Here is a 26507-nt window from a genome sequence, read left to right on the forward strand (position 1 = left end):
GTACGTGTGTGAGTTGACCCAAATATATATAATACACATATAATATATAGTACACACATGTCATTTGAGTGCTTTCACTGATGTTCATGGATTACGGGATCACAGTTGGCAAAATGAAAAAGTGATAGAGGCAACTAGGTTAAGCCTCTTCTGGATGAGCGTGAGTGTGGGTATTGGGGGGTTGGGGCCACATTATTACACATATGAGGTGAGGTTAATGTGAGGGGCGGGGGGTTGGGTCCCTTAGAAAACATTTCTTGGACTTATTTTTCGTTTGTTTAACCCCGACAGTATGTTACGAGACGATCCGGCTTACTAGGTTATTTGTATATGTAATTGTTTATGTTTTAGTTTTGTATTTGTATTTATCTCATTTTTAAGCATCACGTTATTATGCTTAGAAAACAAAATAAAAAATAATAGAGAAAAAGACAAAAAGATGTCTGTTTATATTCAGTTATGTATTCTGTAGTTCGTTCGTTGAAGTTCGTTTATGTCAAAAAAAAATTGTGAAATCAGTATGTTGATAGTTTGCTTATTTAGATGTATATATTCAGACAGTTAGCTGTATAGTAGTTTCGTTTATTTAGATGTTTTGTAATAAGCCGGGTCGGATCGTTTGAGCTACTTAAATATTTCCCTTCCATACCTTACACCTGGCCCCGTTACAACCCTTTTAAAGCCCTCTTGATTTGCATTTTGTGCCAAAGCAGCTTGATGGATTAATATATACTTATGAGCGATATTGAGAGCTGAGTGATACTGGCACATCTTTTGCTAGTCCATATATTAAACCGAGAGGAGAGATGTTATATTACGAGTGGTATGAGCATGTGTGCCTTAACCGGAAACAAAGTACACATGTCTGGGCGGCTCTATTGTTTTTATTATAGCATTTAACCGTATTTGTGATATGTCAATCTAAAAACAGTCTCAGTCTGGGAAACTGAGTATAACCTTAAGCGTTACTAGTATTAATGGCGATAATCTACATACCTATGATGGAGGTCGATGTTTGCTTTAGAGTTTTGCTTGAGGGCAAGCAAAAGATAAGTGTGGGGATGTGATGGTCGGTTAATTTGTATATGTTTTAGTTTGTTTATTGTTTAGTTTTAGCTGTTTATTCTAGAACTATCGATACTTCATACGTGTATTATTAGATTTCAGGTCACGGGCGTTAAAGTATTCAATATGGACCTGTTGTAGCAAGGAATGAAGACCCGGGATGTCCAGCATGCGAAACGAGAAGCTTAATGATATTTGCTGGTGAGGAGACCCATCGCGATACGCGATGGGCTCCCTTGAAGACCCATAGCGTATCGCTATGGGGTTAAAAATAAGTTGACTTTCTGGTCCATCGCGATACTCGATGGACCATTGAAGACCTCATCGCGTATCGCGATGGGGTGTGCAGAAGGGATTTTTGGTTTATATCGTATTTTCCATCTTGGAAAACCCTAAGTCCGTTTTTACAACCAAGAGGCGATTTCCAGCAGTCCTTTAAACAATTTCCACTATCCTAGCTCGTGTCAAGACCATATCTATGATCTATATCATCCGTATTGAAGCTTCAATAATGTCGCGGCTCGGCTAATCTCCTAGAATCGCACCCGTGATGTATAGTTTGTAACTCTTTACAGTTTTTCTCTTGTGATTAAGAATACTTATGTTTTGATTATTGATGATTAATATATGATTATTGATGTTTGGTATTTCTGTGTGTTCGGTCGGTTTAGGTTTACGTTGGTCTGAACGATCTGTTACCAGTTGCTAGATAATTAGTCATATAACTGTTTGGTTAGATTGAATACGATAAAACGTACAATTACCCTTAACTGAGTCACACTGGCAAGGACTGTTTGATAACCAGTGCCGTGTGTAAAGTAATTGTTGACGTCTAAGTTTTTGTCTGGTTGATCAGTTTTCAGTTAATCGTTAATAATCAATTTGTTAGGTTGCATGGGATACTGTTTGGTTACTTACTTGAATTCCCGAGTGTGATTTGTTTGTTAATTGTTTGAACTCGTTTACTTGTGTGTTACTTAGTTATCTAAATTCACTTTAATTGCTTGTGTGATCAGCACTAAAACCAGTTACTTCATAATTATAAATCCGTTACACGAATTGCATTGACCACATACTCCTTGTGATACGATACCTTACTTGCTCTATCTATTTAGAATAATTAGGTTTTTGATTGACTCAAACGACAGTCATCAATGAAGAGCATAACTCTTAACCATCTCATTCAATGTTTCCTTTGATGGTATTAACTGACCAACAAAATGTAACATCACGGAAAATATCGAGCCAAAAATGCCAAAAACCAAAGTCAAGGGACCAAATGTGCCAACTTCTAAACTGCTGGGTTGAAAATGTAAAATCTGTTTTCCTGACCCATCGCACTATGCGATGGATCAGAAGAAAGACCCATCGCGTACCGCGATGGGTTGTCTGACACGTTTTGACACGTGTGCCATGTGGCACACGGTGGCACCGTCTGCCGCCACGTGTCACCACGTGGCAACACGGCCGCCACGTGTCGCCACGTGGCACAACGCATGCCACTTGTCGCCATATGGCAAGCCTAAGCTGTGACTCAGCTAGCCTACGTCGCGCTACGCGACGGGCTAGCCAAGGGACCCATCGCGTACCGCGATGGGGTCCAAAATCTAGTCTATAAATAGCAAGGTCCGGGTCTTCACATTTCACACCAAACATCAACTCATCCTCTCTCTCTCTCTAACCTCTCTCTAGACATTGGGAAACGTGCCCTCGATCCACCTCGAAATCCGTGCCCCGACCCATTACCTCGATTTCCATGCCACATTCCCGACGATCCTTTTTAAGAAGTATTGGTGCCTCGAAGTACGTCTTGATAAGCGTGCCAAAGAGAAGGTATTGATCAAGAAAGGTTAATAAAGAAAATGGCGTTGAAGTGATGCCCGAGTGTGTAGGGTTTATTGAGCCAAGAAAAGGTAGGCATAATGCCCGAATAAAATAATAATAAAATATTATAAAGGCTTAATTCTCTAAGTCGAGATTATAATTAATACCTCGAGAATAAAAGAAATATATAACAAAGAAAAGAAAGAAAGAGAAATTATATATATATATATGTGTGTGTGTGTAAATATTCTTTGTTATAGATATTATTTAAGTATAATGAGTATACTTAAATAATAAATAAAAGAATACGTTTCTTAAAGAAGAAGAAACATAGGGTTTTATAAATAAACTAAAAGGTTTATAAATTACTATTAAAACTAAAGGTTTTAAAGTAAAAGAAGTTTGAACTAAAGGTTCATCGAGGTAAAGTTTATAAAACTAAGACTAAAGGTCTTAAGCCGGATTGTATATCCGACTAATGAAAAGTTATACTCGTACTATAGGTGCGAGATAGCAAGGGAAACACCCACGGACGGTATTGGAAACCGATCCCAATCAAAAGGTGAATGCGCCCCACTTTTACAAACTTGTTTTCAAACAATCAAAACGTGTTACGTGTAAAACTTTACATGAGATTTTGTGTCTCTAAAAACATTGTAAATAAGAGTATAATTCTAGCCCTCAGGCTGTAATATACGTTTTTTTGGATCCTTACATATGTGGAATGCGGTGGGCACATCTCACCACGCTTGGTTACGACCTCCAGCCACGATGGGCCGGACCTAAGTTACGTTCGAGTGAGACTGACTATGTGTATATTTATGGTACCTAAGTTATGTCGAAACACTACGGTGTTTTGCTGAGGTGACCTAGTGTAGAGACTCGAATTTATAATGATGTTGTTTTAACATGATTATTCCTAAGCCAAGATGAGCTGAGACTTACGTGGTCTTGAGTGGTGATTAAGTAAAGAAAATATTTTGGCGTCAGCATATTCACCAGCATTCGTTGCTGACGTATTTTCTAATATTTTGCATGTAACCAAGAATAGAGCTTGAAAGACGAAGGGCTCAAGAATCCGATGGCTCGGATAATTTTGTTTGAATATTAATATAATGTTTTTTTGTAAACCTTATAAACAAGTAAAACTAAACGAGACTTTCGTCTCTTCTTTTGTAATGTAAATATTTTAACTTAAATCCACATGTTTTATAAGTCTTCCGCTATTAACCCGTAACTCTGATTTATTTACAAATGTGGTATCAACTATTGATCACACTTCTAGGCCTAAGATGGGGGTGTGACACAAAAAATGGACACTCATCATTAGTATTCCTTTCCTTCCCCTTGAAATTTCTTAGCTAACTATTCAATACACTCAAGCCCTCATCATCAGAGCTCTCATAAGTATCCATGCAAGGTTTCAAACCATCATCATCACTAATATGATCACCTACTACCTCTTCCACATCAAAATCTGCAATAGCTTTATACAACCTCACGCCAACTTCTACATCCTCCAAGGGTGTTTGAAAGGCAGCCGTATACTCAAGATCACTTTCATCTGATCGATCACTATCATAACTGTCATCATATTCCTCACTAGAACTACTTTCACCACTCACTTCATGAACATTTTCACCACTCACTTCATGGATACTTTCACCACTCACTTCATGAACACTTTCACCACTCACTTCATGGACACTTTCACCACTCACTTAATGAACACTTTCAAAACTAGGTACAAATCTAGAATCATATACCACAATTTCAGGACCACTAGTCCTGCCATGTTCTACAAAAATCTCAACAATGTGAATACCTACACCATCACTACCTCTAACCATAGCACAATCATCAAGAAAATGATGATCTTCAATCATCTAGAAAATCCAAACTAACACGCGGATGTTTGTAATGAAAACAAAAAGCTGTACCACGACTATATTGTAACTTACAAAGTATTCCAACCAACAAACTTTTACAAAATTCATAAACGTGAACTTCATCGACATAAGTTATCTTCCCCCCTTCGTATCTTCGCTGCCCCTCGGTAGTGAAATATCCTCCATGGAAAAGTTTTATGGTGAACGCATGTGAATAATTTTCACCTATAACAACCCTTCAGCCTGTTAACAACAATCAAGCAAAAAACAAAAATGTTATGCAAACAATAAAATGTTACCATATAGGTCGTCCGGGTCACAATAATCACTGTCCGGCCTAATAGAATATGAGCTCGGCATTGCGATGTCTGAAGACGTAAAAAAATGGGGGGTTCAATGATCTAACACTAGCCAAGAAATCAATTTTCTAATGAAAATTGCCCTAATTCAGGGGTTATAATGGAGCAGGGGAGAAAAAGATGTGCAAAGACGACTTTACCCTTCACCATTAACAGTCAACTGACGGTAGGAGTCAGAGGAACCCGCCGAAGAAATACAGGTGCACAACATGAGCAAATTAGTTTTCAGGGGCTATTCCATCTCCCGACGATATATTTCAGGGAGTCAAATTGGAATTTTCTCTATATAATATAAAAAAATTTTTAAAAAAAATATTTATATTCACCAAACACACTTAATAAAGTAGATAACAAAATTATAATCGTAGCATTAAATATAAGGTGTCGGATAATATAAATCAGTAATGATGAATATTTATTTTATTATAAAAATATTTTTTTGCAGTCTAATGTTTTTTAATAAAATTTATACCGGTGTGTTCACAAAAAAAAAACTAAACAAGACTGTATTCTCAGATTTTTTTTAAAAACTTATTAATTAAAAGTTATTAAAGAAAAACAATTTTAGTGTTATAATTAATTAGTATGAAAAGAAAAGGGAAAATAAATTAAAATGGGAACCAATAATATGGTGACATGTGGCCTGCAAGTGGATGGACAAACTAGCTTGGTTTATCGAGTGGTTTGCCTAATTTTGAGGCATTTTTCCTTTTTTTTTTAAATAGTGTTTCAAACTCTCACTAGTTTACTAATGGGAGTAGTCTAAACATAAGTGTTTGGTGGTTAGTTAGCTGTTTTGTGATAAGTTTCCTAGCAACGCAGGTTTGAATCCTGTCGTTAGTTGCCTCTTCACCTAGCTATTTCTTTCTTCGTATATGTTTGTTTTTAAACTTATATTCATTTCTTTGGTGGCCTTAGCAATTATGAAAACTAACCGAATTTGCGTATTAACGCCAGGGTTTTTCCGATGTTTTTTGTTGTTTTATATTGTTTTAGTTCTAGTATCATATTGAATGTAATGGAGACCGACCGAATTCGCGTGGAGTCACTGCCTTAACGCTCAGGATTTACCAATGCCGAGTTTTACTGATGATGACTGTCGTTCAAGTCAATCAAAAACCTAGTTAAACTATATAGATAGGATAAGTAAGGTATCGTATCCACCAGGAGTATGTGGTCAATGTAATCGTGTAAAATTTCTATATTATGAAGTAACAGATTTAGTGCTGATCACACAAACAATTATGTTGAATTTAGAGAATTAAGCAAACAAACAAGTAACGATTTTCAATCAATTAACAAAGAAAATCACGCCCGGGACTTCAAGTAGGTAACTTATAGTAATCTCATGCAACCTAAAAGATTAATCATCAACGGTTAACTACAGACTGATCAACTAGACAAAACCTTAGGCAACAATAACTGCTTTACACACGGCACTGGTTATCAAACGCTCCCTGCCAGTGTGACTCAGTTAAGGGCAATTATATGCTTTGTCGTATTCAACCTAATCAAACAACCCTATGGTCAATTATTATAGCAACTGGTAACTAATCGTTCAGATCAACGTAAACCTAAACCGATTGAACACACAGAAATACTAAACATCAATAATCATAGATTAACCATAAACAATTATACATAAATGTTCTTAGTCACAAGAGGAAACTGAAATTGTTACAAACTTTACATCCCAGACATGATTCGGAGAAGATTAGCCGAGCATCGTCATCGATAGATCTTCAATTATGATGAGGAAGGCCATTAGGATTGATCAAGAGATGATTGTTAGCCCTGGAATGCACCCAAAATCGCCTAATAGCTGTTGCTGGTCGTCAATACTGATTAGGGTTCGCAAATAGAAGATATAGGTCAAAACCTAATTTTTCCCGATTTTCATGTCCATAGCGATGCGCGATAGCCATAACCTCATGCCATCGCATATCGCGACCTAAGAAAACCTCATATTTGGATTTCTCTCGTCGAGAAACTCAAAATTCATATATTATGGCTCCCGTAGCTCATTTTCTAGCACAGGATATGCTCGTTTTACTTCATGGTCGCATTTTGACAACCCATCTTGTTCAGTCTTAGCATCGGCTTATGACTTCTCATCCATACTCTTCCAGATCCTTGTAACACTTCCCAAGACATCAAATCATGATTCAGTCTTCCCGATATATCATTCCATGCTCGTACAACTCTCTCATTTAGCATCTTTAACGGTCAATGACCTAAAATACAAAAGCACGTATGAACTACCAAAATTCTAACTGTATACTCAATAAAACTACATAATTAATACACTAATATATATACAAAATACCCGACCATCAACTGACAGATACCACTCCGTTGGTCCACCTCAATTTGTATATATTTTTTGTTTTTAGTTCCGATACTGTAACAAGCGTAACTGATACTGGCCGAATTTGCATCGACACACATCCATAGCGTTAAGATTTTACCAATGCACGGGTTTTACCAACACCCGAGTTTCAACGCTCGGGTTTTACCAACGTTCGGGCTTTACCGACCGAAGAAACATCGTGACGTATACTTTGTTTTTTTATTTTTTATGTTAAGTATATTTATTTTTAGGTTTAGTTTCGATGCCGTAGCGAATACCAACTAAATTTGCGATAACTAATCGCTACAACGCCCTAGTTTTACCGATTGTATTCATCGCGCAACGCGCGGGTAAATAACTAGTTTTAAAAGTAATTATGCACACATATATCCGAACACGTGGCAACAAACATAGTGTAAAGAGTTAGGCTATGTGTAGTGGAGGGACAACAAAATGGGGTGTTTTGTTTCATGTGGCACCCAGTCAGCAAAGAGTGGGTTTTTGTTTTAAGGGTATAGTGTTGTAGCCCTATATATACACATATATATATATATAGGGAGAGGATCATGAGAGAACTCCATTTTATGTAGAGAACTAGAGAACTAATAATTAAGTATTTTTAATTTAATTAAAAAATATTTTAAAATTTTTTTTCTTTCATCCTTCTTATATGTTGTTAATCTTCATCACAAAAATATATAAAAATAAAAAATAATAAAAAACAATTAACGTTGTAATGCATATATACAATAACTCGACTTTTTTTATAATGCATATGTGCAATAGTGTGCATTTTGATATTTGAAATAGTGTTGAATATCATATATAGTTGTTTGTATTGTATATTTGCAATAGTGTTATATTATATACAAAAATTGAAAAAAAATGATATAGTGCATATGTGCATTAGTGTTGTATTATATATATGCAATAATGTATTTTGCATACAATTATTAATGTCGTATTTGCATATATATTCAATAGTGTGTATTAGATAATGTATTTGTGTTGTATTATATGCAATAAAACACTATTTTATATATACAATACACATTAATGCACATACGCATTACATCGACGTTTTTTTTACGAACAATATCATCTTATTAGAAGGAGGAAAGAAAAAAATCACAAAATAATTTTTTTAAAATAGTTAAAAATAATTCTTTACTAGTTATCTAGTTCTCTCTAAATCTCACCCATATATATATATATATATATATATATATATATATATATATATATATATATATATATATATATATATATATATATATATCACAAACAATATAATAATGATAATTACACAGCACAAGCCCCGCGATAAATAGTTCGCCCCCTCCCCCCTTTATCGCCCCACAAATCGGTGTGTGGAGGGGGGGGGGGGGGGTTGCGGCCCAAATCGCCTAAAAATTTCGCAATACATATAGCCTTAGTATAGACTGCTTCATGAATTGTACTTTACACTTACAATATAAAATGTGAGAGGAACCCGAGTGCCTTTTAATTACAATATATATATATATATATATATATGAAAAATATATATTGTAATTAATAATTTATTTTATTTTTATAGGTTAATGGTAAATCAAATAAAACAGTGAATGATAATGATCTGTTTCATTTCCTTGTACATTTTATTCCCTTTTCATTAATCTATTACCTTCAATCAGACATACCCAAAAATTATTAAAATCACCACAGCAACAATCAAGATACATACACAATTATGCAATCAAAAATTACAAGTGACATGACAAAGTTATGTAATGGGTTATAAACAATCAGGACATGTGTTTTTATATATTTATAATAAAAGAGGTTATAAACTTTGGGGACATTATTGTACGAGTAGAGAGGTGGTTCGGTGACCTGTGGATAGTGTAAAAATCGGGGCCCTTTAGAAAATACACAAAAAATAGTACAGCTTTACGGCAGGCAGCTGGTAGCGTGTTATGAGGAATCTTGTGCCCGTGGTGGAGTGAGTGTGGTGTGGAGTCAGTATTTGCAAACTTCAATGGTGGAATAAAGCTCACTCTCCTCTTTCCAATAAAATGACAAAATGCATATACAATGACATCCCTCATTCACATGCATCATACATACATATCAAAATGCCACAAGAAAATGAACTTTCAATCACTTGGCTAGAAACCTGTCTATTACATAAGTCAAATATTCAAAATATTAAATAAAATATTAGTGGTTGGTAATAAAGATTTATAAATTTAGAAAATGAAGTAGAAACAAACTTATTTATTAGATATTTATGTGTTAGGAACCTACGCACATAGAAGCAAATCCCCACATCCTATAGCATGAATGTACAAGTGTTGTCTCGTCTTTATGTCCTATCACCTATGATTGAAAAAAAAATTGTACGGAAATCAACATAAATATTTTTGGCTCCGTCTATTGAGACACCTTATTTTTCTATTTAGACACTGATATGGGTCATATTTATCAATATGAGGCATATTAATATATCATTGTGTCTGATTTGGGGCCTAATATGCTTCATATTGGGCAATATAAAGCATATTGGGGGTGCCAAAATAGATGTTTAGGTGTGCCAATATCACAATCCATATTTTTACATAGATATCAACAAAAATAAGTCATTTTCAAAGTTAAAAAACCACGAAAACTGCATACTTTAGTTCATATATATTAGAGTCTTCTAAAAAATGCAACTTTATCATTAAAACTTGGGTTATTTGGGTTTTGTGTGTTTCATATTGTACCTAATAACTAATTTGTATCACAACTGGGTTCGTTCAATTCAGGTTGTTCGGTTATCGGGTTCATCCCGTTGACAACGGGCTTTAACATTTGTTAAATTTTAAAAGGAGAAAATGAATACGGTGTTGTTAGTCGTGTAATCTTAAACGCCAAACCCACCAAAACTACGTAGTTTTGATTAAAATCACTCTAATTCAGTTTTATTCTCTTCCTTACCTAATGATAAAAGACGATGACGCTAAAACATTTTTTTTACAAACCTTTAGTTCATACTCGAAACAATCAGCGGCCATGTAGACCGACATGGTAATTATATGAACATAGTCAAGCTCACACAACCCTATAGACTGGCTCAATGAGACGAAAACATGATGCTAAGTGAGGTGGGGTATGCCTACCCTCTGCCCATATATGTATGGATCCAGACACACGTATAACTAGCCTTAGCAGATACTAAAGTTTTAGATATATGTAATCCAATGCGAACTTTTGTATAAATGATTTATTTGTATTTAGACGTATTCACCTTTGTTATGATGATCGGTACTTCCACTGATTTATGCTTGTGAGTTACCTCAGACATATAGTCCGAGAATAAGTTTATATAAATGATCTAGCTTTAGACATTTAGTCTGTTTTTCATAGCTTTAATATTGATAAATCATTTGTTTAAATAAAACAATTAGACCTTTAGTATTTCTGTTTACTTACCAATTATGTGCTACGTTTCTTCTTCACGAAGAAACGTCTTTGTTAGGTTCTTCTTCAAGAGGAAACGTCAATTTCACTATACCCCTTATTTATAAACCTTTATGATTCTTAATCATGAAAAAAAGTTACTTTGACTATAACCTTTGTATATGTAAAGCTTATGTATACTAAATTTTAATCAAGGTTTAGGCTATACACATGATTATGGTCTAAGCAATAATAATAAAATATTTAAGCGAAACCCCTACCTTACACGTGCACTTGAAGTTGGACTCCTAAGGTTGTTTGAACAACATTACTATTCTATATGCGTACTAGGGACTAAACCAACGGAACTTTGGGGCGCGACTCGTCGGCACACCGTTCAATGTTATGTGTGTGTTTTGAAGTGTGTTTGGGATGCTTTGTGCAGAGCCCAATTGCCCCCTTTATAGGCGAAATTTGGATTACGTCGCGTACGCCGTACGCGACGCCTTGGTTTCTCCGGGAGGTTCTACGTGGCGAGACGTGGCATGTCACATTGTGCCAGGTTGTTCTACACGTGTCTCCGTTTACTTAACGTGGACATCGCGTATCGTGATGGTCCAAGGAGTAAGGCCATCACGTAGCATGACACCACCCGTTTATTGGGTTTTGTGAGAACCCATCGTGCATCGCGAGGGGCTTGTTCTTAGCTCGCCGTATAGCGCGATGGGTAGCAATTATTGATTTTCTCTTTTTGGTCCTTTGATGTTGTGTGTTTATGATGTAAAATGATTGAAAAGGATGGATTTTGCTTTCGCATAAGATCGTGTTTTAAATTTATAAAAGTGATTTCTACTAAAACTAAACACACACAAAATAGGCAAGTATACCTAGGGCTGGAAATTTATACACAAGACATGGATACACGAGACGTACCTACACGACTTTAACTGGTAACATGTAAGGCCTTAACAGGTTCGTGTACTAAACAGTGTTTTGGACAAAAATCTGCTAAGGATCAAGTATCCAAATTTGTAAATGTGAGGTAAGGTGCTAACACGATAATAACTAATGTATAAGTGAAATCTTGTTGAACTCAGCGATGTGATTACGAGGGAAAAGGCCCTTAACCAAGATAGTCTTACTTCGGTCAAAACTTATCAAGGTAATCTTTGGTCGAATCTTTTCGGTCAAGGATCAACAAGGTAACCTTTGGTCGATGAGTATGTGATTATCGTGATCTCCGGCACAAAAAACCCCGGACGGTGAAAACTATCACCGTCAAGTTTATTAATGGTAAAAAGGGTGTTACAATTGGTTGTGGAGTTGTTGATCAACGATTACAATCGAGCTATGTGTGTGTGAGTAAACTTAGCAGCTAGGGTACGTGTGAATGTGTGTGAATACAGATGTGTGTCCCTCTCATGTTGATCACAACTCAATATATAAAGAAAAAGAACAAGTAACTAACTAACAACTATCTCCTATTTTCATGGAACTCCTCCACTATCTTCATCCACTACTTTGACCAAGTGCTTATTGAAGTTGAGTACGAAATAGGTGGTAGACTAGGTCTAGGAGCCGTTGCAGTTATTAATCTTCAGTCTTCATACGTCAATCATCCATCAACAGCAATGTTGACTAAGGATCCTGGATCCAGACTCAGCTAGAGAATTCTTCAGAAGGATAATTGATCCAAGCACGTCTTCAAGAATAGCATATCCTTAGTACTCAGTTGTTGGTGACTCAACAAGAAGTCCTATAAATCCGCCACTTCTCCCACTAAACGTGTTACAGCCATTTGACCACGTGTTTGACAAGTCCAATAGCGAGATATCCGGTGGAATAAGTCTTGGAGCCGTTATACTTATTAAATAACAACCTACACACAAGAAACAATTGTTAATAATACCAAGTACTGAGGACCACTGATCCTGACAGGATCTGTCTAAAGATAACTGATCCAAGAACATATGTCAGGATAACGTATCCACAGTGTCAAATTTCCGTGCCCTAACAATTGCCCCCAAAATGGCGGTTGTGATAAGATCACAGCTGTCATTTTGCCTTTGAATTCAGACTTCCTGCAAAAACGGATGAGATTTGACAAGCTAGATATAATTATCATATATCTATAGAGTTTCCTTGAGAACTTCCCTTCAAGCTATATATCTGAAACCTCTTATTCTTCCTGCAAATCATGAACAGCTAGTAATACTTGTATAATCCGGGTAGATGTTCCATCTTTCGAATGGTGAAATCCGGGTTAAGATTTTTGGTAATTGCAAGTAAGTTTAATAAATAGTATCTTTTACCTATCTGTTGATTGTCTGTTATTTTGAAAGTTTGTCTGATATAGCTTTAGACATGTTGAAAGTTTTGAGAAATATTCTTTAGTGAAAAGTTTTTAGGATAAAATATCCTTGCAAAAATAAACCAGGATCTTAAATCCTTATAAAAATAGATTGAGAATAATGAATCCTTATATCTATGAAGATATAAACTGAAATCAAATAAGTGTAAACCGATAAACAGAAATCATACCGTAAAGTCTAGTTAGACCTAAGTTACCATAAGTATTGATCCTTCGGTGATCATCAGAATCTAACTTATGATACCTGATGCAAATAACTTATGATATTATCTGGGATTAAACCCAATAAACCGGGGACAAGCCCATAAAATAAACTGGGGACAAGCCCATAAAATAAACTAGGGACAAGCCCAACAAACTGGGGACAAGCCCAAACTGGGGACAAGCCCAAACTGGGGACTGGCCCAAAAATACGGATGTTAATTGAGGACTCGCCCAAACCGGGATTTAGCCCAAACGTGAGATAACGTGAAAACGTTATAAACCGGTGGTATGGTACGTCTACCATAAATCGTAGGATCCTCCATATAGCCTAAGACAACGAAATTGTCAGCCACTAAGCGTGTACTGGTCCCGCTGCCCTGGACTATACGTTGGATAGCGTGCGCAACCGGCGATCGTGAGAAAGGTGAAAACCTTTAAACCTAGGGGATATGACTATCGGGGGTCATATCCAATCGTGGGCAAGGCCAAGGAAAATAGTAAAGTACCTTAAATGTAAAGGAGATGTGGCCAACCTCTTGATCATTTAACCTCTTGTTGAAATATGCATTGTTACTTAAAAACTTGGAAAAGATAAATGTTAAGAATACATTATCATTAAAATAACAAGAATATGAAATGAATAAGTGATCAGATAGATATTACCAATTTTAGGATCCTTGATCCTAGATGGATGCTTGATTCTCGAAGGATAGTAGATCCTGACTATAAAAAATACTTTTTGATAAGGATAGCGTTCCATGCTCTGGGTAACCTGTTGCCTTCCATATTTAGCAAGTGACATGCCCCCTTTCCAGCTTCCGACTCGATCAAGTAGGGGCCTTCCCATTTGGGTGCTAGCTTTCTATCTGCTGGATTAGTTGTGTTTTGGAAGGCTTTCCTCAAGACTAGATCTCCTTCTTGAAATCTTCTGAGCCTTATATTTTTGTTGTATGCCCCAGCTACCCTTGTTGAAATGTTGTCATTCTGATCTTGGCTAGGTCTTTGAGTTCTTCAACGGTATCCAAGTCTTCAAAACGGATTTCTTTATTGGCCTCAGGATCACGGATGCTTGTTCTGGCTGTAGGGACCATCATTTCTGTAAGGACTACTGCTTCTGATCCAAACATCAATGAGAAGGGTGTCTGGCTTGTTGCATTCTTGGGTGTTGTCCTGTCAGTCCAAAGGACATAAGGTAGCTCTTCAGCCCACTTTCCTTTCTTGGATCCTAGCTTCTTTTTCAAGTTGTTAATGATTATCTTGTTGCTAGACTCCGCTTGACCATTAGCTTGAGGATGTACTGGAGTAGAGGTAATCATCTTGATGCCCCAGCTGTTACAAAAGTTAGTGGTTCTTTTCCCGATAAACTGGGAACCATTGTCACAAACAATTTCAGAAGGGACACTAAATCTAGTTACAATATTTCTTTTAATAAAGGATATAACTTCCCTTTCTCGGACTTGCACGAATACTTCTGCTTCAATCCATTTAGAGAAGTAGTCTTTCATAGCAAGCATAAAGACCTTTCCGCCTGGTGCCTTTTGTAGTTTACCCACAATATCCATGCCCCACTTCATGAAAGGCCATGATGAGGATATAGGATACATAGGTTCTGCTGGTTGATGTAGGATGTTTTCATGCCTTTGGCAAGCATCACACTTCTTTGAGTACTCCATTGCATCTCTCTTCATTGTTGGTTAGAAGTACCCTGTTCTTAGAATTCTGGAAAACAGAGCTCTACCTCTGGTGTGATTACCACATCACCTTTATAAAAGTCTTTGAGCACCTCTTGGATTTCAGGATCCTCGATGCACCTCAAATATGGACCTGCAAGAGATTTCCTGTATAGCATATCATCTAATAAAATATATTGTGATACCTTGAGTTTGAAAGACTCTGGATTCTCTGTGGCTGGAATTTCTCCTGTTTGAATGTACTTCTTGATCGGAAGGATCCATGATTCTCGGTTATTTGAGGATAATGGATCCCAGAGTACAATTTCTTTGTCATTTGTTACTTCGCCAACTTCTTGTTCTTATATTGCTGGTGAGAGAACATGAATGATTGGAATCTTCGTGTCTTCTGGTATTTTCAGAGATGACGCTAGATTTGCCAAATCATCTGCCCCGGAATTTTCTTCCCTTGGTACCTGATCCTCATGCTTTTGGCTAATTGCAAACCTGCGATTAGAGCTTCGTACTCTGCTTCATTGTTTGTTGCTTGGAATTCGCAAGCTATGGACTGGGGTAATATGTCCCCCTGTGGCGATTTCAGTTGGATACCTAATCCTGTTCCTCTTACATTGGAGGCTCCATTGGTAAAGAGGGTCCAAGGATCCTTAGTCTCTTCTAGTTGTTGGACTTCTAGATCAGCTTCCTTTTGTATATCACTGCTGAAATCAGCCACAAATTCTACTAGTGCTTGTGACTTGATGGCTGTTCTTGGCTCGTACTAAATATCATATGCACTCAGTTTCAAAGCCCACTTGGCCATTCTACCTGATAATTCTGGCTTTCTAAGAACAATCTTAACAGGATAGTTAGTTCTCAAAATAATAGTATGAGTCTCAAAGTAATGTCTCAATTTAGTAGAAGCCATAATAAGTGCAAGAATTAATTTTTCTAAATGAGAATACCTGGCTTCCGCATTTAAAAGACTTTTACTTACATAATAGACGAGGTGTTGTTCACCTTCGTGATCCTTCACAAGGACGGCACTTACGGCATTTCCTGAAACGGCTAGGTATAGATACAAGGGTTTCCATCCACAGGCATCATCAGAGCTGGTGCAGAGGATAAGTAATCATTTAAGGCTTTGATTGGTTGTTTCTGTATGAGGATCCTTTATTCTTTTCATGGGATTCTTGCTTCGTTTGAGTCCCCCAAATGATCCTGGATCCTCTTGTCATCTTCCAACCGTATGAATCTAAGTGCCCTGTTTCTGACTTCATCTAGGGACCTGAAAGGAGTCATCACAAGATCATCATAAAAGGGGGAGCCCCTCTGAAGTCCCATCCTAAAGGCTTCAACAGCCGTAGCCATATCAAGATTAGGGATTTCCAAGGCTTCCCTTCAAAACTTCATAACGTAATTCCTAAGGGATTCATCACTTGGTTGGATAACTCGGTATAAGTCACTGGTTAAATTTTCAAATTTCCTGCTACAGGAAAATTGGCTGTTGAACAAGTTAACTAAATGAGAAAAGGAAGTAATTGAAAAGGGAGGAAGACTTAGCAGCCATTTTAATGCAGATCCTGTCAGTGTGGATCCGAAACCCTTGCACCTACAAGCCTCCTTGAGTCTCTCGGGAATTGGATTGATCTCCATTCTTTCCCTGTATTGGGCTACATGCTCTTCAGGATCAGTGGTACCATCGTACACTTTCATGTTGGGGGTTCGAAAGCGTTTTGGGATCTTTGCGTCACAGATTGGTGGAGCAAATCTGGACAGTTTGTGGCTTCCTTCTGGTATCTCAGGAATTGGACGGATCACCCCTGGTACGCTGGATATCATATCCGTTTCTGTAGTTCCTTAGCCATAGCTTGGTTGATACCTGCATCCTGCATGGAACCACGGTTAGCATCTAAGGATATAGGATCATACAAGTCACCTCTTTGTTGCGTGAAAGTCGGCATTCCAGAAGAGTGGTTGATGTAAGAAGCGTCTGCTACAGACGTTGGTCCACCATAAGCTATGATCTGCATGGGGATTATATCTCCTTCATGGTCTTCTGAAAACCATTGATGTTGAACTCCTAAGGATCCTCGACCCTGATAGAAGGATCCATGAGGCTGAGAGTTGTAGGATCCTTGGTGATACACCCCAGAGGACCCTTGTTGAAGGATTGATGACCCTCTCTGGAACATGGAGGATCCTTAAACCTGCTGACCCATCGATCCTGGATTAAGGACTGAAGGTCCTTGCTGAAAGATCGAGGATCCTTAAATCTGCTGACCCATGAACCTCAGATCTAGGATAGATGATCCTGGGTGGAAGATCGAGTTTTCTTGAGTCTGTTAACCCATGGATCCCTGCTGAAGGATAGAGGATCCTTGCGGGAAGAATGAGGATCCCTGAGCTTGTTGACCCATGGGCTCTTGTTGGAGGATAGATGATCCTTGAAGGAAGAATGAGGATCCCTAAGCTTGCTGACCCATGAACCCTTGTTGGAGGATAGATGATCCTGACTGAACCAACAAGAATCCTTGAGTCTGTTGACCCATGGACCTCTGTTGAAGGATAGATGATCCTTGCTAAACCAACGAGAATCCTTGAGTCTGTTGACCCATGAACCTCTGTTGAAGGATAGATGATCCTTGCTGAAAAGTTGAGGGTCCTTGAGCTGGTTGACCCATGGACCCGTGGTGAAGGATAGATGGTTCTTGCTGAAAGGTTGAGGACCCATGGATCCCTGTTGAAGGATGGGTGATCCTTGCGGGAACTGAGCTAGGGACCCTGGACTGGTGAAATCCAGCATCCTAGGCATCAGGGGGTGAAATCCTCTGCTGGCCTCTTAGACTTTTTGATGTCTTTGATCTCACGCAGGATCCTTTGGTTGGTCTTGTTCTGTTGTTCCATATATTCTTTCACCTGCAAAAACATAGAGGAAACGTCATTGTTAGAGTTTACCGCCGAAGTAGCAGCGGTTGTTCTCGAGCTCTGGAAGACTGGTATTTGTGTCTTGCTCCCAGAAGTAGCAGCCTTTGGTGCTCCCGTGATTGGCGGAGGCATCGGCGGCAAGGTCCTTGAGGAGAGAGAAACCGAAGACGGCATAGTTGACAATGTAGAGGTGGATTGAGAGGCCATTGGAAGTGTATAGGGTATAAAAAAAATGAGAATTGATATGAGTAATATTGATTATAGCACCAATTGCCCCACGGTGGGCGCCAAATTGTTTTGGACAAAAATCTGCTAAGGATCAAGTATCCAAATTTGTAAATGTGAGGTAAGGTGCTAACACGATAATAACTAATGTATAAGTGAAATCTTGTTGAACTCAGCGATGTGATTACGAGGGAAAAAGCCCTTAACCAAGATAGTCTTACTTCGGTCAAAACTTATCAAGGTAATCTTTGGTCGAATCTTTTCGGTCAAGGATTAACTACGTAATCGTTGGTCGAATCTTTTTGGTCAAGGATCAACAAGGTAACCTTTGGTCGATGAGTATGTGATTATCGTGATCTCCGGCACAAAAAACCCCGGACGGTGAAAACTATCACCGTCAAGTTTATTAATGGTAAAAAGGGTGTTACAATTGGTTGTGGAGTTGTTGATCAACGATTACAATCGAGCTATGTGTGTATGAGTATACTTAGCAGCTAGGGTACGTGTGAATGTGTGTGAATACAGATGTGTGTCCCTCTCAAGTTGATCACAACTCAATATATAAAGAAAAAGAACAAGTAACTAACTAACAACTATCTCCTATTTTCATGGAACTCCTCCACTATCTTCATCCACTACTTTGACCAAGTGCTTATTGAAGTTGAGTATTGAAATAGGTGGTAGACTAGGTCTAGGAGCCATTGCAGTTATTAATCTTCAGTCTTCATACGTCAATCGTCCATCAACAGCAATGTTGACTAAGGATCCTGGATCCAGACTCAGCTAGAGAATTCTTCAGAAGGATAATTGATCCAAGCACGTCTTCAAGAATAACATATCCTTAGTACTCAGTTGTTGGTGACTCAACAAGAAGTCCTATAAATCCGCCACTTCTCCCACTAAACGTGTTACAGCCATTTGACCACATGTTTGACAAGTCCAATAGCGAGATATCCGGTGGAATAAGTCTTGGAGCCGTTATACTTATTAAATAACAACCTACACACAAGAAACAATTGTTAATAATACCAAGTACTGAGGATCACTGATCCTGACAGGATCTGTCTAAAGATAACTGATCCAAGAACATATGTCAGGATAACGTATCCACGGTGTCAAATTTCCGTGCCCTAACAAACAGGTAGACACGAATTTACCTGTTAAATACATGTTAAGTATCTGGTTAGATATATATATATATATATATATATATATATATATATATATATATATATATAATTATAAGTTAACCTAAACCCTAAATTCCTAAAACATTCTCACTCTTTGTTTCTCAACCGTCACCACTCACGAAAATTCCCTTAACCGCTTTTGTTTCACCAAACAAGTTGTCAAATATGTGTTTCTAAACAACTCTTATCGTGTATTATCGTGTTTTATCTTGTATACCAGGTAGTAACAGGTTCGTGTTCGTGTTTGAGATACATCTACAAATAATTTTATTTTAATTTTAATTAATTATTTTATATTATGTTTATTAATTTGTAATAATTTACTCAAGAAAAATCAATCAATCATACCCAGTGAAGTCCTACCAACAACAAAGCTATAAGAAGGGTCTGGGGAGGGTGGTATGTATGCACACCGTACCTCTATACAACAGGATAAAGAAGTGGCTTCCAAAGAGACACTCAGCTCTGAAATACATATGTATGAAACAATATAAAGTAAAGTGAATAATAATAATAATAATATTGTATGGTGTGTTACCAAAATAAGGTAAATAGAAGCGTTTAAGGTACTCATTTCTCCCTAAAAATCTTTAACTTTAATCCTATTTCTTCAATAATTCATATTCTCAACCATATCCTCAGAGAGGTTTAGGTCTATCAAATCACGCCTAATCCTCTCATCCCAAGTCAATTTAGGTTGTCCTCTACCCTTCATCCCCAAGAAAAATAAAAAATATAAAACGACTGAAATATGGATTGTGATGAATGAAGTGCAATTTCATGGTTGAAAAATAGTTAGGGATGCAATGACAATGACGTGAAGTAGAGATAACGTGAAAGATGGTTAGGATAGAAACCGTCTTTAAATTCTCTTTAACAAACCACATCCTTTTTCACATATCACCGACTATAGACTTTATAGGACTTCATCCATCTTTAAATTCTTTTAACAAACTACATTTAACCGCAATTTTAGACAAAACCGCTAGCCACAGTTTAAACAAGACAAACCACACCTACCAGTTTATACGATTTTACGGCTTAAGAATTTAATTTCTTTGATAGTAACACTTTTAGATTAAAAAAAAGAAAGCAGAGTTTAAAATAGCTTAATAATCATATTAGAAACTGATAAGAATTGTTCATGATCATATAATATACAGTTCATATGTCCTAAAGTGAAAAAAATAATAATGATAATAAAGAAAAAACAAATGTTAAACATAAAGCAAACACTAAATCGATGGCAAAAACACATGCACAACCTATCTTTGACATTCATTTCTACTAGTATCCAACACTCATAACAGCGTTTTTAAGTCGTGTTTACTGTGACTATCCTCTTATTAGATGCCTCTCCCGCAGCAACTTTCCCACCATACTTTTTGGTCTTGCTACTGCTGCTACTACTACCACCACCACTGCTATTTTTCACAACCGCTCGTTGCAATATACGAACAGGGATCCCACCCATATCAAAGTCCTCCTTCAAAGACCTTGTTAAGAACCTCAAGTCTGTGTCTGAAAGTCTCGTCTTTCCGCTAACAAAGGCAACAAAAGTGGGTGGTCGGGCTTTCACTTGAGTAAAATACTTCACTTTCGCCTGTGCTGCCAGATCCTGAAAAGAATGCCTGCTCATTACCTGAAACAATTCATGATTTTTTCTTTCAACCCTTTTATAATTAAAATAATAATAGGTGTGAACTAACCTTGCGTAGCCAACGGTTAAGGCGAGCAGTTGATAAGCTCAAACACCACTTTTGGTATGTCTCAATGACGTTCTGCGTTACATCTATTCTACCTTTCCCTTCTAGTTCTAGTGCTGAAACAAACACAACCGGTATCCCTGTCACCTGTCAACAATAATAATGCATGTTTGTTACTCCATGAAAGAATTCAAGATAACATGCACGTACTACAAACAAACCTGAGGAATGATCATTTGAATTTCTTCAGGAACAGCTTTAACAACCCTATCGTATAACTTTTCTTCTAAAACTAGATCCATTTTATTCACAATCACAACCAAGCCCCGTCCTTCTTCTACTGCTCGCCTTGCTATCGCTATCTCATCATGTGTCAAACTTTTTCTACCTTTTCAAACCTACAGCGCTTTCATATAGTTGATGTCTGTCTTATCCATAGAACATGTTTTGACCAACCTCTTGACCATCAAGGACTAAAGCAACAACGTGAGCCCTCATCAGGTTTTTTCTAGATTGTACAATGCTCAAAGATGATGCACCTTTTTCTGACTTTCTTCTTTGCATCCAACCTGCTGTGTCCACCTAACCAAATTTCTATTATATAAAACAGAAAGCAAAACTAATCAATGATTAAGATAATATTTAGAAATTTGAATTACCATGTATATCGTTCTTCCTTCAAATTCAAACTCAACTCTAACCGAATCTCTTGTTAAGCCCGCCTCTCGGCCCACCAAAACACGATCCTCCTGCATTGGGTCGGCCCACAAATGCTAACTGGAGTGGTAGCTTTGACTCTTCTTCCACACAAGACTCACATTCTTCATTAGTTTCATCACCAGCTTCCAACATGCAAAATAGCAACAAATAATTAAAATAAGTAAAAACTATTAGGCTTGTAAACCAACCACATCTTCAGTGAGCTGTTTCAGTGGGAATTTCTTTTATGTTTGTTTAACTAATAAACAAACGAAGATGAACGGAAGTTTTTATTCATTTATTTAAGCGAACGAACATGAACACATGTCTTATTTGTTCATTTATGTTCGTGAACCTTCGTTTATTTTGTATTTTTTTTTAAATGTTACCACTACTCTACTTTACACCAATAATTCTAAACTACTCCCTTACCCAGGTTGAACTTGAGACCTCCCCTCTAAGAGGCATCTGCCTCAACCAAGTGATCAAGCAAGTTCGTTCGTTCGTTCGTTTATGTTTGTAAAGATATTAATTTAAATTTATAGGCCCGTTACAATGTTGTATAGTTTTATTAACTTTTTAGGTCTGATACAATGTTCACATTTACTTTTAATTAAATTTATCTCACTTATTTTTGTTTATCTATGTTCAGTACAATATTTTGTTTACGTTCGTGAACCATTCATTTATATCGTGAACATAAAACTAACCCGTTCATTTTCTTAACGAAAGAAAAAAAATGCCCATTTAAATGTTTGTGCTCGATCATTTGTTTGTTTAGAGTAAAACGAACGAACAGGAACACTTTCATTTTCTTAACAAACGAACCTAAACAAATGTTTATTTAATTGTTATTGCTCAATCATGAACTTAAACAAAAACAAACACGAAAATGTTCATTTTCTTAACGAACGAACACGAATAGAAAAACCATGTTTATTCTTTTGTTCGTGTTTGTTTGGTTAGAACCAAACGAACATAAACAGACACGAACACGTGCATTTTCTTAACAAACGAACATGAATAGAAGAACCATTTTCATTTAAGTGTTTCTGTTCAACTGTTTGTTCGGTTAGAGTTAAACGAATGGACATTTTCTTAGCAAACGAACACAAACAAAAAAAAAACCATGTCCATTTAACTGTCCGTGTTCTATCTTTTGTTCGGTGAGAGTTAAACAAACAAACAACCATAAACGAACACGAGCACATTCATTTTCTTAACGAACAAACACAAAAAAAACATATTCATTAATTGTTCGTGTTTAATAATTTGTTCGGTTAGAGTTAAATGCAAGGACATAAACGAACACGAACAGGTTCATTTTTTTAACAAACAAGCACAAACAAGAAAATCATATTCATTTAATTGTTGTGTTTTTACGTCTGTTCGTTTAGAGTAAAACAAATGAACATGAACATGCTCCGTTTGTGTTCGTTCGGTTCGTTTACACGCCTAAAAATTATCAACAAAATAAGAGTAGAAGTGAAGCATTCCAAAGTTAAGGGACCTAAATGTTATTTACCTTTGTTAAGGATAACAAAAGAAAAAATAATCTTACCATCTACAGTATGAACTAGCATATGTTGATCAAGCAATGGTCTAAGAACATCATACAAATCATTCATCCCTAAACCAGTTTCAGCGGAGACAGCAACGGGATCACCAAACCCTAATGTACGGGCCTCACTAGCAGCCGAAATAACATCATCAAGTGATTCAGCTTTATTCATTGCCATAATAATCTTGAGTCGCGGAGCATGTTTTCTTAGCCACTTTCCAACATCCAAATCCATGGGTTGCAACCCATCTCTACATCACACAAACAAATTATTATTATTATTATTATTATTATTATTATTATTATTATTATTATTATTACAAATACCAAACTAATAATATTTTGCATAATAAAGCAATGTAAAAGATTGTATGATTAGAATTCATTTTAGGTGATGTAAAAGATTGTATGATTAGAATTCATTTTAGGTGAATTTTGACCCTTTGTGTTTCCTTTTTTGGTCATCATCCTTTACATGCATGATCAACAAATTATTACTTTGCATGCAGCGTCAATTTACACTCGATAACCGAAGGGAACTTTTAAAACATGCAGATTTCTCGGTTATAACAATGTTAAGATTTATTGTTGTTATACCTTTTGTCTTTACAGAAATACATTAACTCAGATTTCCACTTGTGAACTGTTATTTTGCTTGACTGAACCATAAAAGCATTGCCATTTACCACTTATTTTCTATGTGATTTATATACATGTCGTACACACCTGCCAATGTACCCATGTTTTTTTTTTATATTGAAGAAAGATCATACAGAATAGAAGAAAAAACTAGAGATGTCAAGGTAGGTGTATCAGAGGGTTCACTAGCTAGTAAAAACATGAAAATTTTGGTACACATTGGGTAAGGTTGAGCCGCAAACCAAAAAAAAACTTGAGAGTGGTGCTTGCTACAACATCTAAACATCAAAGGTAAATCAAAACGCTAGACATGCTTAGCTAGTAGTAAATAGGGGTGCGAATTTCTGCTAAACGAGTCATGTTCCGGTCAACGCGGCGGGTTGGCCCGTGTAACCCCTTTTTTTATTGTGTTTTATGTAATAATTTAAATTGGTTGGGTATCTTATGTCAAAATCTAAAACTGAAACGAAAATTGATATTAAATTTTTAGTAAACAATTTTAAATGTAATAGATAAATTGTATTTTTTTTCCTGATACTAATGTATATAAAAAGTATTAATATGTGAAAACAATAAAAACTAAAAAAAACTTTCGGGTCAATATGCATGTCATGTTCGGGTTCACGCGTCTGACACAATTTTTGGGTTTGGGTCATGTTCAGGTTTGTGTCAAACTTTAGACTCGTAATAGCAATTAGCATGAAATGCAGTCAATCTAAAAAGCCTTAGTCTCACTCACATGAAAACAAAAAGGATTCAAAACATTTAGCAAATTCACATAGATTTATTTTGTTGGTATGCCAAAAACAAGTGCATGTGAACAAAAACCAGCTAATGAAAATAAACTAACCTTGTATCAACAAGAAAGAGTGAAAAATGACACATTCTCAAAACATTTGCTGTCATTTCTGCAGTCCTACCAAGAACTGAAACAGATGAAGCCTCGGCCTCTAAGCCGGCTGAATCCAAAACCTTAAAGCGTAGATCACCCAATTTGGCAATCCCTTGGCGTATGTCACGAGTCACATGATCATTAGGAGTGTTGTACACAAGTGCCTCTCGTCTTCTTATTAAACTAAATAAAATAGCATGTGAATACATAAACAACAAGTATATATAAACTTTATGAGACGTACGTATATTAGAATAATAGCTAACCGAATGCAGATTTGCCAACATTTGGGCGACCAATGAGAAGTAGAGTTGGAAGAAAGTGTGCATCCACAACAGGTTTTCCACTTTGAAATTTGCTGCTGACATGATCCTGAGGTGGAGTTATAGAGAAGCATCTTGTATAGTCGAATGTAGAATGATGAGAGTGTGAAACTAAGTTGAAAATATTGGAACCTAAAATTGTTGTTCTAATCAAACTTTTACTTTTAATGCAGTCACGGATCAAATTCTTTTGTAGGAATATAGTAACGTGAACAAGGCGGCGGGAAAGAGCATGAAGCAATGCAAGAGACATGGCATAAATTATTAATAGTTTGTAGTAACTAATGATTGTTGCTTGTATGTATTGGCTGCAAAATGTATCCTACTTTGACAATAAGATAGAAGATAAATCAAACACTCCAGCCTAACACCACCGTAGATGTAGATGTAGATGTGTCTTTACAAACCACCACCACCTGGATAAAAAGTTTGTCGGGTTTAGAAACAGACAATAATTTACTTTAAACCACTGCTCAGATATCTCTCTCTACCTCTACATCAGCTTTTGTGATTCTTGTCGGAGAAGGAGACCGGGAGTGAGGGGAATCGTCGCCTCTGTCTTTGCCAGAAAAACCCTTACTCCGGTTGACGAGGAACAAGAAGGGTGGATGGTTTTATTTTATTTACTTTCGTTATTTCATACCAACCTAAAAGAAAATGTTAATCAATTGTTAGACTGGGTGAAATAAAAACTCGTTTAGTTCGAAGATCTAGTCACCTACTCGCCTAATCTCTCGTTCTGGTGCCGCCGAAACTATTTTGAAACATGGATCACATTAATGAAACATCAAATCTCTTCCTTACCACTCCAGCATAAACTCATTACCACTTCTTAATATTATTGAAAAATTATTTTGAAACAGGTGATAATTTTCCAATTTATATCTTTTATCAAATCCTCTTACAAATATTAGAAAAATCTCATCGATCGATTTTCATAATTTGGCCATTTATGAGAGTATAAAATGACATTTTAATACAAACCATAAAGAAAAGAGGTTCACAGCTACATGCAGAAAACTAATTATATATATGTTTTAAAAGAATTTGTTACAACTTCTTATATAGATGCACTAAAATATCATTTGAATAACAAGAACATGAGAAAACACAGAGGAGATAAGACTCCCATATCAATCGCTAGTACATTCCATGCTTCCCATCGTTTAAGTAAACGATAAGCGACTACCCT

The 26507-nt window shown here is 36.6% G+C and overlaps 1 pseudogene across 1 annotated transcript; it reads right to left on the minus strand.

Moving 5' to 3' along the window:
• Positions 1 to 20733: 20733 nt before the first annotated feature.
• Positions 20734 to 25568, minus strand: LOC143542214 (uncharacterized; annotated as a pseudogene). Its single transcript, XR_013136869.1, has 8 exons — positions 25255 to 25568; positions 24951 to 25175; positions 23462 to 23712; positions 21861 to 22043; positions 21658 to 21783; positions 21423 to 21599; positions 21205 to 21348; positions 20734 to 21137 (listed from the first exon to the last, which is right to left on the minus strand). The product of XR_013136869.1 is annotated as an uncharacterized LOC143542214 (transcript).
• Positions 25569 to 26507: the final 939 nt, after the last annotated feature.

This window comes from Bidens hawaiensis, unplaced genomic scaffold (genome assembly GCF_021521415.1).
Source record: "Bidens hawaiensis isolate Kalapana, Puna unplaced genomic scaffold, B.hawaiensis_p1.1 tig00012795_1, whole genome shotgun sequence".
NCBI lineage: Eukaryota > Viridiplantae > Streptophyta > Magnoliopsida > Asterales > Asteraceae > Bidens > Bidens hawaiensis.